The 16,222-nt window shown below is 45.2% G+C and overlaps 1 pseudogene; it reads left to right on the top strand.

Annotated features, from left to right (window-relative positions):
• Positions 1-3,040: 3,040 nt before the first annotated feature.
• On the top strand, positions 3,041-3,789 carry LOC148540686 (uncharacterized; annotated as a pseudogene).
• Positions 3,790-16,222: the final 12,433 nt, after the last annotated feature.

Here is a 16,222-nt window from a genome sequence, read left to right as displayed (position 1 = left end):
GCACCCACAGCTCAACCCCAAATGAATCCAGATCACTGCTGGCCACAGTAATCGGGTAATTCAAACACACTCCCCACCTGGTGCTGGCTGTGGCTCCACCCCCAGAATATACCGAACACTGTGGCCACAGTGATCAAGCAGCCCAGCATCTACCAGAAGCTGCAGTGCAGCCGCAGCTCCACTCTGCCCCCAGTGTCCCAATGTGACCATGCAGCTAGCCCATTGTAACTCTCACCAAGCAGCTCCTCTCCCATGTGTATGTGTGTGTGTGTACTGTATATATGTGTATGTAGACTGCTGTCCTCCAGCCCCCACACACACATACTTGGACTGACAGTGACGGGCTGATGTGTTATGTGTGACGGTCAGTCCGCACATGCGCATTACACTTTCACCTGCCCGGGGCACAGCAGAGCCTGCAAGGCTTCAATGATGCTGGAAAGACTGTTGCTGGGTCCTCAATGCCTGCTATGGGGACCACATCACTATTGCCATGTATAGATGGCTCAGGCGGTGCAGTGATACACTAAGCTTGCCGCTGTTTGTTAAATACTGAAAGGAGACCATAACCCTGTTAGTAACTGATAAAGGGATTATGTTTTGTTGTTAAATGGGGCCATATATTGTCTCTTTTTCTGAGAAATCTTGCAATCTCTATTTAAGGATAAACCGTAGCTTATGGGCCAGTGCTCTGGACTTGCCCTCCAGGCTAACAATTGCCAGCCAGCCCCTGTGTATCATAGGTGTTGGTGCTTACAAAGCCATCCTACACCACACTGCACTTCGGGACTTGGTGTGAAAGAATTTATTACTACAACGTTTCGGAGCGACTAGCGTCCCATCTCCAGGTATACATAAACAGGGAAGTAAAACACATCTTACCTTATAACCCCACCGACTGTTACTGAGTGGTGCACAGGCTCGGCGTCCGGATTCACACTGCCGAAGGGTGAGCCGCACGTCTTACTGACATCATCGCTGCTAACCTTCGGGGGTTGCAATGCCAACCCCAAGCGCTTGTACGGACGGAAGCTCTCAATGAGATCGTAAGCTGTGTCACCAATGTTGTGGAAAGTGCTGAATGACAAAAAAGAAAATACAAAAGCATAAGAATGGCCCATAAGGTCTGTGTGTAAAGGGAGAAAGAGAAAAGGAAAGCGATAAAAGAGGGACAGTGTGTTTAACTCAAATGGCAAACTACTGTGACCAAAGAGATTAAGCCAAAAATTAAAAAACCATTAATGACATAATGCGTAAAGTATGTGTACCACAAAGCACTCTGGAATCGAGATATAAAAATATTCGAATGCTTGATTAAGCTTGAGAAGATATAAGCACACTGTTTTATATTGAGTACAGTACTAGTTAGAGCTGGTTTTGTTGATAGTTTGTAATTGGTGGAGGTCAGTTGCCAATCATTATCTGGTTAGCCTATTAGCTGCCCCGTCGAGGCAGGGTTTAGCACTTGCATTTAAGGCTAGAGGAGGAGTCAACTGTCTCCTTCCATTTTGAGATCCAGAGTGATAAGCACTCAGTAGCCATAGTGTGCAGTTCATTCTTCACATAAACATTTTTTCATCTCCTTTTCCTCCTTTCATTCTGTTCCTTTTACATAGCCTTACTCTACATCAACCCCTTTTCTCTTTTCTTCCTTTCCTGTCTATTTCATTCCCTCTATCTCCTGTTATCCCAAACCCCCTCCCCCCCCGTTTGCAGCACGATGCCCCGTCCCCGCAGAAATGCCCTCCCTCCCCGCCGCCTTGCTGAGGCCGCCAGACCATTAGCGGTCGCCGCGGCCTCTCCTCTTGCCCGGAGTGCGTACCTATCCGCAGCGCGCGTGGGCCCTCTCCTCCCACCTGCCGCTGTGGCCACAGCGGCTAACACCTCCGCCGCCCCGCTACCCCTGGCCCCTTCGCCATCCGGCCTCTGGGCTTGGTTGGCCAGGGGTGTGGGGAGCGCACCCAGCACCCCCAGGCTGTTTCCCCCGCCGGACATTAGCGGGGCTGCCCGCCCGGCTTCCCCGGCAGCCCCGCACAGTGACATCCTCCCGGCGGCCATTTTGGACCGTGCGGGGCCCCAGCTCCCGCCCGCCGCTCCGACTACAGCGGTGGGCAGCCCCAGTATTATAAACCCGCCAGGTACGGCGGTCGCTCCAGGGACCCCACCAAATATTTTGGCCAAGGGGGTTAGGGGGATTGCAGGCCGGGCGTCCCCGGCCGCTAGCCACACCCCCTCGCCTCCTGTGGCCATTTTAGATGAGGAGGAGGTTTTCACCTCCTCTGACTCCCCCCTCTCTGCCCTAGGGACAGGAGGACCGAGGTTTGCCTCAGCGCCTAGGGCGCAGGCCTATCATAGGAGCCAGGCTAGCATGCCTGCAGATTCTTTGCATCATCCCCCTTTTATCCATTTAACTAGGCCATTTGCGCAGCAAGATAGGGCAACCCCTCATGGTTCTTGACCCAGGTTGCTGGCTCCAGGGTCGACCCCCCCACCTGCTGCGGCCTACGTAAAGGCGGGGCAGCAGTTCTTGCATTATCGGCCTGGCCCCGCCCCCACCCCCTCCGTTTGGTTTTTCTCCTTACTTCAGCCAGGGTTCTTACCAGCAGTCATTTGCAAACCCGTTCATGGGTGCGAGCCAGCAATTTTATCCTAACTCATATGCAGAAGCGCCCGGGTTTTTCCCCCAGCAGTTCTTTTCTGCCCCGGGCAATTTTGCACCCATGCACCAACAGGTTCAGTTCATTCCTGGGCAGCACGTACGCCAGCAGCTGGTGTGCCAACCCCCCCTTCCACAATCCCCGCCCCCGCCATTGCCATCAAATACTGCAGAGCATCAATCTTTCCCTACACCAGCCCCGCCCCTCCCACTTTCTTCCGCACTCCCCCCTACAAGTTCCCCATTAACTCCCCCGGCGCATTGCCCCCCCCGCGCCTATTGCTACTTGTCCTCCCTTTGCTCCAATTACTAATCCGAATGTCTTGAGCCCGCAGGTTTCTTTAGTTCAGCCCTTGGCATCCGCGTCAACTTCAAGGGAGGTCGATGGGCGTGCCGCACATCGTGGGTCAAGCCTCCTCCTCCAGGGATACGCCCGAGGTCCCGTCGGCATCTGGATCAGGTGAGATGAGTGTTACAGTTCCTTCAATTGCGCAGCTATCGCATTCTGACGAGTCTTCGGACTCCTCTAGTTCTGGGGAGAGGCCGCGCAAGCTCATGAAATATTTTGTGCAACAGCTGAAGGGTAAAGGCAAGAGTCCCAAAAGAGCGGGTAGTATAGCGGCCAGCTCGGTTCCAGATGCTTCGGGGGATGCGGTCCATTGCTCTAACACGGCAATATTAAGAGGAGTTAGGTCCAAAATCAGAGAGCGAATTCGTAAGAGTCGTTATGTCGACATGTTCGCCATTACTCATGACGCTAAGAAGGTGTTAGACTCAGCAAAAAAGGGGGAATAGCAGCAGAGGAGGCCAGGAGAAGTTATCAGAATTGGCTGACTGGTATGTACGTGTTTGCTGCCTGTTATATCGAGACACGCCCAGCTGAATGTCAGAATGTGCTGAAGTACCTGCATTTAGTCCAGGGTATGCAGGTTGCAGCTGGGCATAATGTTTGGAGATAGTATGATGAACTTTTTAGGAAAAAACAGGATGGCCAGAAAGTTTTTCGATTTGGGTTTAAGGATGTTGAGGTGTGGCTGGAAGTTACGCAGCAAGCCCCTATCAGCTGTCGAAGCGAAGGAGAGAGAACACCTAGCGCATATAACTCCCTAGTTAATCAGATAATAGATAAATGAGTGGTGCTAGTTAATTATTCAATCAGTCAATATACATATGTATTGCAGCCCCACAAAGGGTGTCTTCTGCAATATAATCAATAGATATCATAAAAATAACTAAGGATATTCCCAAAGAAATAAATACCTACAAGATAAATATATAAAAATAGATTTATTTTATTTAAGATATTGAAAGTTAATGAAGACTGAAATTTTAAACAGTACTAATAGAATGAATAATAAAATTATATAAATACTGTCTATTGTCACAAATTGAGGCACCTTGTGTGCCTATATATATGATAATAACTGTATAAAAACGGGCAGCATGCCATTTTGATGGCCGTCAGGTCACGAATAAGGAGTATACTAGAAGAATGGGCAGATATACCACACCTAAAATGGCCGCCACTGCCTATAAATAGAGTCCCAGTTGGGCAGGAGATCATCTGCTATCCTGAGGAAGCCTGAAGGCGAAACGCGTAGATCGCAGATTCACTGATCCTGACAGGAGCCACACGAGTCGCACAGTGCTCACCGCGGCCATCTTGGAAAGTCTGCCGGCAGACAAACCTACTTCAGAGGACTCTGAGAAACCGTTTCCGATCATCAAGAAGAGGAAGGTAATCATATACCCCGCAATAAGGGAACAAGAGGCGGCCACAGCCCGCACTGGTCTGGGGTGACATCATTATCCCTCCTAGATACTAGAACGCAGTAGTGACTTTAAGAAGTACAGTCATACTGTGCTGAGTGTAACCAGGACTAGCTCTACATTGCAGAGCAAGTAAAACGCTATTTAGCGTATTGCTTAAGGCAAACACACTATACATGTTGTTTGTAACGTCCTATGTTATTTGTTGTATACCGGTATTAGTTCCAATAATTGTGTAGCCACCATTACATATGACATGCTGCCCGTTTTTATACAGTTATTATCATATATATAGGCACACAAGGTGCCTCAATTTGTGACAATAGACAGTATTTATATAATTTTATTATTCATTCTATTAGTACTGTTTAAAATTTCAGTCTTCATTAACTTTCAATATCTTAAATAAAATAAATCTATTTTTATATATTTATCTTGTAGGTATTTATTTCTTTGGGAATATCCTTAGTTATTTTTATGATATCTATTGATTATATTGCAGAAGACACCCTTTGTGGGGCTGCAATACATATGTATATTGAGTCATTGACTGATTGAATAATTAACTAGCACCACTCATTTATCTATTATCTGATTAACTAGGGAGTTATATGCGCTAGGTGTTCTCTATCCTTCGCTTCACCACATGTTAGTTCACATATGAGTGAGGTTTTGTAGTGCCCTCACTTACGCCAAGCTGCAATAACCCTAATCAAATAATAGTGGATTAGCGCATCCCTTCCCCCCTTTTCATATACCTATCAGCTGTCGAGCCTACGGTGGGGCGTAAACATCCCTTTCCGTCCCGCCCCGGATTTAATATGGGAGGCAAGGGGAAGTGCTACGCGTTTAATAACGCCCAGTGTAGCAGAGGAGCCAGTTGCCGCTACCGGCACGTGTGCATGCTATGTGGGGGAAGTCATACAGCAAAGGAATGCAATCGTTGCGGGGATTCTGCAGCAGGAATAAAGGATCAGCGTACAGGTGCTAAATACAGCTGCGTCGCCAATAAGATTGGAAGTATTAGAGCGCTGGTTGAGGCGTTATCCTCTTAAGGAGGAAGCGGCTTTCCTATTACAGAGTTTAAAGGAGGGTTTTAGGTTACCGTTGGTTCGTCCAGTTATGGTTGTAGCTAAAAGAAATCTTAAGTCAGCTAGGGATTTTCCAGAGGTGGTCGCGGAGAAAATAGAGGTCGAGCTGAGTTTGGGGCGTATGTGTGGCCCTTTACCTGTCCGCCTCTGGAAAATCTTTGCATTTCCCCGTTAGGCGTGGTCCCAAAAAAGGAGCAAGGAAAGTTCAGGTTAATTCAGCACTTGTCTTACCCGGAAGGAGGGTCAGTTAATGACGCTTTAGATCCGAGCGATTGCAGTGTCACATACCAGTCATTTGAGGATGCACTTGGTATGGTGCGGGATTTTGGTAAAGGGGCTCTGTTAGCAAAGATCGATGTTGAATCGGCCTTCAGGTTGCTCCCTTTGCATCCCGAATCATTTAAGTACATGGACTTTCGGATTGGTGATTCAATTTACATAGACAAGTGTCTGCCCATGGGCTGTTCTATTTCTTGTTCCTTTTTTGACTGTTTTAGCACCTTTTTGCAGTGGTGTCTACAAGCGGGCACTGGTCACGCAGGCGTCGCTCATTATCTTGACGATTTTCTTTTTGTAGGGCCGGCCGATAGCGCAGTCTGTAGTGGTCTGCTTTTTCCCATCAAGGCGCTTTTTGGTTCAATGGGGGTTCCCATTGCACACAGAAAAAACGGAGGGCCCCGTTACTAGTTTATCTTACCTCGGTATTGAAATCGACACTGATTTGGGTCTATGCAGGCTCCCCTGTGATAAGGTGCAGAGGATCAGCGAGTTGTTATTGCATTTTACATCAGTTAAGAAAATAACTCTGAAGCAACTGCAGTCACTTTTAGGTTTGCTGAATTTTGCTTGTCGTGTCATTCCCATGGGTAGGGTTTTTTGTCGCAGGCTGGAGCGTGCCTCTGCCGGCGTTAAAAAAGCTTGCCACTTGGTCCGCCTTTCAGAGGACATGAGGGAAGACTTTAAGGTTTGGTTAAGATTCCTACGAGAGTTTAATGGGGTTCACATTTGGCTCGCTTCATCTGTAGCCAATCACGAACTTCAATTGTTCACAGATGCATCAGGGTCATTGGGTTTTGGGGCATTTTTTGGCGGGGAATGGTGCGCTGAAGCTTGGCCCGATTTGTGGCATTGGGAGGGTTTGACTCGTAAATTTGCTCCTGTTGGAGCCATTTCCAATTGTGGTAGCGGTGGAGCTCTGGGCTTCAAAGTTTAGCAATCGGAGAATAGTGTTTTGGTGCGATAACTTAGGGGTGGTTCAAGCCATTAACAACCAGAGGTCGGTCTGCCCCCAAGTGCTCAGGCTGCTTAGGCATTTAGTTTTTGTTTGCCTGTTGAGAAACATTGATTTTAGGTCATTGGCCCCGGCTGCCAGGATTCATGGTTTGCCTTGTCCTGATTTTGTTTGGCAGATCATAAATCCGGCTTGGAAGGACTCGCTTTGAACGCACTCGTACCAGGTACGTTGAGGTCTTATTCCTCAGCTTGGAATGAATGGCAAGTTTTTCTAACAAACTCCGAGCCGGGTAAGTAGCTGCAGGTCAGCATGTCTGAATTTGTGTGGCAGGGGCATGAAAGTGGACGTTCAAAAGCTTCGATGTCTGGCGTCTTAGCTGGCATTTCCTATTTCTCCCGAATGTACGGTTTAAATGATCCTACGAAGTCTTTCATCATTACTAAAGTGATGAAAGGCTGGGCGAGGGAGCGGGCGGCTCCGGCCGATTCCCGTAGGCCAATAGATGTGGGTATGTTGAAGTATTTAGTGTTGGCAGTTTCAGGAGTAGCCAAAGGTGAATTTGAAGCGAATTTGTTTAGTTTGGCTTTTGTGATCGCATTTTTTGGCGCATTACGGGTTGGGGAGTTAGTGTCTAAAAATAAAGCATCAGTCAACTCAGGGTTGCTTTTGTGTAATGTGGTAGTTAAAGAAAGTGCCATATTGTTAAAAATACACAAGTCCAAAACGGATCAGATGGGTCGGGGGCGTTGGATTTTTGTTCCCTCGCACCCTGAGCTGAGCATCCGTCCGGTCACTCTAGCTAACAGATATAATCAACAGTGTCCTAGAGGTGGAGCTCAATGGCTTATTCAAGAAGATCTTTCCCCCCTATCTAAGTTCCAGTTTGCAAGCGTTTTCGACAGATGCCTGATAGCTTTGGATTTGCCAACTGAGGAGTACGGCACCCATTCGTTTAGGATTGGGGCGGCAACTTGCGCTGCAGCATCAGGTTCTTCCACGGAGGCAATTAAGCACTTGGGTAGATGGAAGTCTTCAGCTTACAAAGGTTATATAAGGGGTGATAAGTTACAGGAGTAGTGGCGCCCCTGGCGAGTTTGTTATTTAGGAAACTCAGTGCCTTATGCTACCCGCCGCTAGGGGGGATTGGAGTTCTTTTCACCTTTGCCCTCAAAGAAAGAGGTTTGGTGTTGTTCACCTCCATCTGGGTCGCTTAAACAACTCAAGTTTACCCTTCCCTGTTTTTGTTCCGTTTTCAAGTTTTTTGTTCAGCAGTTATTTCAACATTATTAACGTTATGTTATACGTTTTTTTCCATCACAGGTTTTTTGAAGAAAGATGGCCGGGTGTGGATTGTTGGGCATTCTTTTGTTTACTGGGCTGGTAGGCATCAGCGGGATAGTTTACCCCCTGTTAAGGTCCGTTGGATAGGGTTGAGAGGTTTTAGGTGGAGCGGTCTTTTGGACCTGCTATGGCTGTCAGAGAGCAAGTGGGGGACACCTGACTGTCTGGTCGTGCACTTGGGTGGTAATGACCTGGGCACGTGTAAAGGAGTTGATTCGATAATTGCTATTAAGCGAGATTTGAAATTGGTAGCAGAACGTTGGCCGCTGGTTAAAATTTGTTGGTCTGAGATGATTCCAAGGAGATTCTGGCGAGGTACACAAGGTGGGGCAGCACTAGACAGAGTAAGTAGGAAGCTGAATGCTGTAGTGTCTAGGTTTGTGGTTGGCTTAGGCGGGCGTGCTAACAAACACCCTCGGCTTTGTTATGAGGAGGCGCATTTATATAGGCTGGATGGAGTGCACCTCACTGAGGAAGGTTTAGGGTTTTTTGTTGCTGACATCCTAGCCTCATTGGAATAGTTAGTAAGGGCTGGGGTTTTTTTCTTTGGTGGCGTTAGTGGCCATTCCTCTTGTCCACGTTGTTGGCGGAAAGCAGTGCTCCTCGGCGGCTCAATTTAGCGCAGCAAATCTTGGCTAGCATTTCCCCTTTGAGAAAGGCGAGTCGGTTACTACCTTAAGGGAGAACCAGGTCTTCATCCTAGGGAGGGGCCATCACTATGCTAGTTAAGGGGAGGTGGTTCTACCTAGGATAGCTTGCGCAGGGGGTGGTGAAAACTCCACCCCATTTTTAGTAAAGCGATCAATTAATTATTAGCTGTAGACCGAGGTAGCACTGCTTTTTCGCCACCAGGACTAATTAACAATTCTAATTTCATATAATAAATTTGGCTGTGACCTCTTTTACCAATTCTATACAGTTGTCTGTGTCTTATTTATTAGTTAGTAAAGCTTAAGAGTGTTGTGTAAAATAATAAAACTATGGGGGACTTATAGCAAAAGAAGGAAGAGTTACTTTAGAAAGAATGGGAATGGATAAGAGACATAGCGTCCGCAGCAATTAAATTAAAAAGCCCTTAGTCGAAAAGTTAAATGCAGGGAAGCCGAATACAATCACTGCATCTTGAAGCTTTATAAAAAGGCATTCCATGTGAAAAGGCCCTTTGGTTGTACTGTATTCAGGGCCGGTTCCAGACACTGAGACATTGCGGAGCTCAGGGTGAAAGTTCCCAGTGGCGCCCCCCCGAAAAGGGGGCGTGTCCTTGCGGAACACCCCCAATTCATCACACTGTGGGGCATGCCCAGCACTTACGAAGGTGCTGGGCTTCCCCCAAGCTCTCCCCTCATGGCGAATAATTGCCATGTGCAGTAATGCTCCTTACACAGTAATGCCCTTTATAACACATTATGCCACATGCAGTAATGCCCTGTATAACACATTATGCCACACGCAGTAATGCCCTTTATAACACATTATGCCACATGCAGTAATGTCCTGTATAACACATTATGCCACATGCAGTAATGCCCTTTATGACACATTATGCCACATGCAGTAATGCCCTTTATAACACATTATGCCACATGCAGTAATGCCCTTTAAAACATATTATGCCACATGCAGTAATGCCCTTTATAACACATTATGCCACATGCAGTAATGCCCTGTATAATACATTATGCCATACGCAGTAATGCCCTGTATAATACATTATGCCACACACAGTAATGCCCTTTATAACACATTATGCGACATGCAGTAATGCCCTTTGTAACACATTATGCCACATGCAGTAATGCCCTTTATAACACATTATGCCACACATAGTAATGCCCTTTATAACACATTATGCCACATGCAGTAATGCCCTTTGTAACACATTATGCCACATGCAGTAATGCCCTTTATAACACATTATGCCACACATAGTAATGCCCTTTATAACACATTATGCCACATGCAGTAATGCCCTGTATAATACATTATGCCATACGCAGTAATGCCCTGTATAATACATTATGCCACACACAGCAATTCCCTTTATAATACATTATCCTCAATTCAAGTTACGCCACACAGTAGTCCCTTATTCATGTTATGACACACAGTGGTGCCCCTTTTGCACAATGCCCAAATTAGTGCCCCTTATACACAAGGCCCACAGTAGTAGTGCCCCTAATACAATGCCCATGGTAGTAGTGCCCCTTATACAATGCCCACAGCAGTGGTGCTCCTTACACAATGGCCCAACAAGTGGTGCCCCCCATACAGTGCCCTCATTAGTAGTGCCCGCAGTGGTAATGCCCCTATTGGTAATGCTCACAGTGTTAAGGCCCCCAGTAGTAGTGCCCACATTGGTAATGTCCCCTATAGTAGTGCCCCCATTGGTAATGCCCCCAATAGTAGTGCCCACAGCAGTAATGCCTCTATAATAGTGCCCACAGTTGTAATGCCCACATTAGTAGTGCCCCCAGTAGTAATGCCCCCAATAGTAGTTCCCACAGTAGTAATGCCTCTATAATAGTGCCCACAGTTGTAATGCCCACATTAGTAGTGCCCCCAGTAAGGCCCCCTATAGTAGTGCACAGTAAGAATGCCCCCTATAGTAGTGCCCAAAGTAGTAATGCTCGCAGTTGTAATGCCCCCTATAGTAGTGTCCACTGTAGTAATGACCCCGATAGTAGTGCCTCCAGTAGTAATGCCCCCTATATTAATGCCCCCATTAGTAGTGTCCACTGTAGTAATGCCCCTATTGTAGTGCCTCCAGTAGTAATGCCCCCTGTATTAGTGCCCCCATTTGTAGTGGCCACTGTTGTAATGCCCCCATTAGTAATGCCCCCCTATAGTTGGGCCCCTAGTAGTTATGCCTCCCTATAGCCATGCCCCCAGTAGTAATGCCCCCTATAGAAATCCCTCCTATAGTCATGCCCCCAGTGCTGGTGCTTCTGAAAAAAAAAAAATTAAAAGACATACACAATACTTCCATTAAGCCCCGCTCCTCCATCCGCTGCCGTCCGGTCTGACCGCGGCTCCACCACGGATCTATGGGAGGGACGTCATAATGTCACAACGTCCCTTCCATAGTGCTGTCTGCCGGAAGCCGGAGCTCAGGAGTGAGCTCCGTCTTTCTGCTGCCGCTGCAGGGATATTTGTTATCAGCAGGCGCCCGGCAAATGAAGCCTCCCTGCGGCGGCTTGCGGTGGGGGGACCGGCTTGTTTTTTTTTTTCTAGGAGATTTTTTTCTCTTCCTCCTGGGGACTCAATGGCGCCCTCTAGGGGCCGGCGCTCCGGGTGATGGCCCTGTTAGCCCGGCCCTAGAACCGCCACTGACTGTATTAAGACGTAAAATCCATTGCGCTTCCAATCTTAAAAATGCTGCTCCTCCATCACCTCCTATCTTCAATAGTGGCATGTGATCAATGATTTTATATCGAAGAAACGCTAGTTGGTGCCCCATATGTTTAAAGTGCTGGGTTACCGGCTGATAGATGTCCTTTCTAGCTAGGGCTGCACGTATAGATGATCTGTGAAGTCCCATCCTTTCTTTAAACATGCGGGTGGTCATCCCCACTTTGTAGAGGCCGCATGTACAGTAAATGATGTAAACCAGTTTGCAAATAACCGCAGGTGACACTCGACGGGCATTTGTAACACCCTGGTTTTTTGGTGATTGAAAACAGGGGTGGTTTAGGATCATAGTTTGTAATGTCCGTGCGAACCAAGAAATCGCGTAAGTTCTTACCTCTACGGTAACATGCCATTGGCCGTTTATTGTGGAAAACTGGGAGTTCAGAGTCGCTAGCCACTATTGGCCATAGGGCTTTGGTGGCACGGAGGACCACTGTACTAGAAGTACACAAAGACCTTATGGGCCATTCTTATGCTTTTGTATTTTCTTTTTTGTCATTCAGCACTTTCCACAACATTGGTGACACAGCTCACGTCCGTACAAGCGCTTTGGGTTGGCATGGCAAGCCCCCAAGGTGAGCAGCGGTGACGTCAGTAAGACGCGCCGCTCACCCTTCGGCAGCGTGAATCCGGACACTGAGCCTGTGCATCACTCACTAACAGTCGGTGGGGTTATAAGGTAAGATTTGTTTTACTTCACTGTTTATGTATACCTGAAGATGGGACACTAGTCGCTCCAAAACGTTGTAGTGATAAATTCATACCAAGTCCCGGAGTGCAGTGTGGTGTAGGATGGCTTTGCAAGCACCAACACCTATGATACATATATATATATATATATATATATATATGTGTGTGTGCTTTAGGTGGAGTCTTATTTGTTGGTTGTTCGATATTACAATTTATAAATACGCCATTTTATTTTATATTTTATAGTTTTTAATGTGAGTTATGTCATAAATTACACTTTGGTTGATCTATTGTGATATAGATAAAAATTCACTATGTAGAATTTAAGTTATTACTATACAGGAGGATATGGGTGTAGGGCTTTGCTTATATTTATTTAATGAAACTATAGGATGGTTTATTACAAATAAAATTATAAAATAAATAAAATAACCGCTTTTTGTTTTTGTTTTTTTTAATTATACATTTTTAATCTTGATACCCTTATTAATTAGAATTTTTGTGGTTTAACAGTATTTTTTTAATCATTTAAATTGTTGATGGAAATATACATAGTTCAATAGTGTTGTTATATCCCACTAGCCGTGTTTTCCTATTTAGCAGCAATCACTCAGCTTGGTAGAAAGGTCATAAATTTACAGAGAACTGTCAGTTATCAACAGTATCTGCTGATATGACATTTCGCAATGTAAGGTATTCTTATTTTAACCGAAATGTTGCATATGAAAATAATGTTAGATAGATAGAATTGGTAAAATGCATGTAGGAAGTGATTTATAACCTTGAAATGCAGGCATGATGTTATTTTATAACCGATACCTCAACAGGCTGATCATGTGACTTGCTATAGAACTGTTTGTTATCAACTGTATATGTTTAAATGTCTACTTACCTTATAATGTAAGATTATTTTAACCTAAATGATAGCTATATTATAAATACATTATAAATAGATAGCAATGGCAAAATGCATGCAGGTGGTGATTTTTCAACTCAGTATGCTGACCACGTGACTTGTTACATCATAAACAGCCTTTGTGATGTCACTCAGCTTTGGCAGAAAGGTCACATTTTGTAGAGAACTGTCAGTTACCAACTGTATCTGCTGATATGACATGTCACAATGAAAGGTATGCTTATTTTAACCTAAATGTTATATATGGGCAGCACAGATGGTGTAATGGTTAATGTTACTGCCTCACAGCACTGAGGTTGTGGGTTCGATTCCCACCACGGCCCTAACTGTGTGGAGTTTGTATATTCTCCCTGTGCTTGCGTGGGTATCTTCCAGGTACTCCGGTTTCCTCCCACACTTCAAAACTATATTGGTAGGTTAATTGGCTCCCAACACAAATTAACCTTAGTGTGTATGTGTGTTGTGTGCATGTGATTGGGAATATAGAGTGTAAGCTCCACTGGGGCAGGGACTGATGTGAATCGCCAACTATTCTCTGTCAAGCGCTGCAGAATATGTGTGCGCTATATAAATAAATATATGAAAACTTTGTTAGATAGCATTGACGAAATGCAGGCATGATGTTATTTTATAACCGATACCTCAACAGGCTGATCATGTGACTTGCTATAGAACTGTTTGTTATCAACTGTATTTGTTAATATGTCTACTTACCTTATAATGTAAGCTTATTTTAACCTAAAGATAAATATATTTTAAATCCATTATAAATAGGGAGATGTAAGCTTATTTTAACCTAAATTCTAGATATATTTTAAATTATAAATAGATAGCAATGGGAAAATGCATGCAGGACGTCACTTTTCACCATAGTGCACTGACCATGGGCCTGATTAGAAAGAATCACTTTGGCGATCGCAATAGCAATTACACACGCAGTCTGACTGTGAAGATATGCTAATCATTGTCATCGCAATGCCATGGTAGCGGCGGTTCAGTGAGTCTCTTAAGTCCCTAGGGAACCACATGCCAGTCAGCGTAGAAACGCGTTGGTCAGACAGCGATGGTGTAGCACTGTGTGCCAGGTTGGGAACTTGATCCTGTGCGCCATTTGGATGTCCGGACGTCCGTGTATAGTGGTGACCAGGAGCGCTTCTGCAGATCTGGTATTAGTGCACTCTTTTTAACTTTATCTTTTGGTGTTAAATAATTTATTTTTAAAATACTACACCATGAAATCCACCTGCATTTCTTTACTCAGAAATTGCTAACCTCATTGCCCGCAGTGAAAGCCCAAGCTGCGTATGGCATCGCAGTGGCTAATTTATGCATGACCCTGTAACGGCGTTCAAATGCACTGGAGCGTCTGTGTTTCGCCGACCACCCACCAGTCACCAACCCCAAACAGTACTTCCTGTCAATCGCTCTGCGATGGGTCTGCGTAGTCACTGTGATCGCAGTCCCGTTCGTAGTGGAGTGTTCGCACACTGCGATGCATACACATGCGCAGAATGCAACAATTGCCCAATTGCATGCGTAATCGCAATAGTGATCCTTGCTAAATTAGGCTCCATGTGACTTCTTACATCATAAACAGCTTTTGTGATGTCACTCAGCTTTGGTAGAAAGGTCATAATTTTGTAGAAAACTGTCAGTTATCAACTGTATCGGCTGATATATCATGTCACAGTGAAAGGTATGCTTATTTTTACCTAAATATTATATATGGAAATGATAGATAAATAGATAGATAGAAAAATAGATAACATTGGTGAAATGCAGGTAAGATGTGATTTATAACCTTAATTGGCTGATCATGTGGCTTGTTATCAACTGTATCTGTTAAAATGTCTACTGATCTTGTAATGTAAGATTATTTTAACCTACATGACAGAGATATATTGTGAAATGCAGGTAGGATGTGATATATAACCTTAATCGGCTGATCATGTGACTTGCTATACAGTATAACTGTCAGTTATCAATTGTATCTGTTAATATGTATACATGCAACAGGTAACTTTTCACCTCAGTACACTGACCATGTGACTTGTTAATCATAAACAGCCAGGGCCTGATTAACAATGGGGCGGATGGAGCTACAGCTCCAGGCCTTCACATAAAAATAGGCCTATCATCATGGCAGCATATTGATGACCAGCCACCAGTTGGCACACTGTCATCCATAAATCATATGTAATAAAATAGTTTTTCTAATTTTTCACAAAATGAAGCAATTTTTATACTTTTACGTATTTAGGGATACATTGTGGCCACACCCACACAGCACTGGTCACAGCTCTTCTGCTTCTCACACTAGGCCCTTAATCTGCACATGTGGCCCTTAATCTGGCTCTGGCAATATGCAGCAGGCGTATATACAATAAATGTATCTTGATTGGCTGATGCCAGTTTATATTAAGAAACATCTGTGATTCTGAATACCTTTTCCTTTTGAGAAAACTCCTGCTAAAAGGGAGAAACACGTCAAGATACTTTTGCTGACAAGCTGACTACATTCTTAGCTGTCTGATTGGGACTAATAACAGCCTTAGTGTACCACACGATTACCTGGGAGCCTTTACCGGTTATGAATTGACAGTATCTGCACTGCAACATCTTTGCCGAGTGAGCTTTTTGCACTACACTGGAGTATCCCGTCAGTATATCAGTGGGATATTAAGACAGAATAGACGGTTTATGTTAGCGGTGATTTCAATTCAGCGCAAATCTGAATAGCCCCGGGAAGGAGTTCCCGGAACTATTCAATTGACCGCACTGTCAAGTCCGACTAGAACCACTTAATTTGGAGAATGCCGCTTACCTTAAGCTGGGTGTTTAGACATGGTACCCGGCATTCTCAGACTAAAGGGCCGGCCGCGAGGCTGTTAGCGCTAAGCCGCGAGGCTGTTAGCGCTAAGCCAGAAAACAGCATTGTGGCCGACACTTAAATCGGAAGCAGATATCATCTATTCAGACTTAACAGCATGATCAATTGAATAGCTCCGGAAACTTCTTCCCGGGGCTAATCAACATTGGTCTGAATTAAATCACCCACTTCGCTGGTGTAACCCTATTACCCAGTGTATTGAAATATACCTCAATTAACTCAAAAG

The sequence above is a fragment of the Taudactylus pleione genome, unplaced genomic scaffold (genome assembly GCF_031769625.1).
Source record: "Taudactylus pleione unplaced genomic scaffold, aTauple2 ptg000018l, whole genome shotgun sequence".
NCBI lineage: Eukaryota > Metazoa > Chordata > Amphibia > Anura > Myobatrachidae > Taudactylus > Taudactylus pleione.
Note: the sequence above shows the minus strand (reverse complement) of the source record. Positions and strands in the feature narration are given on the sequence as shown.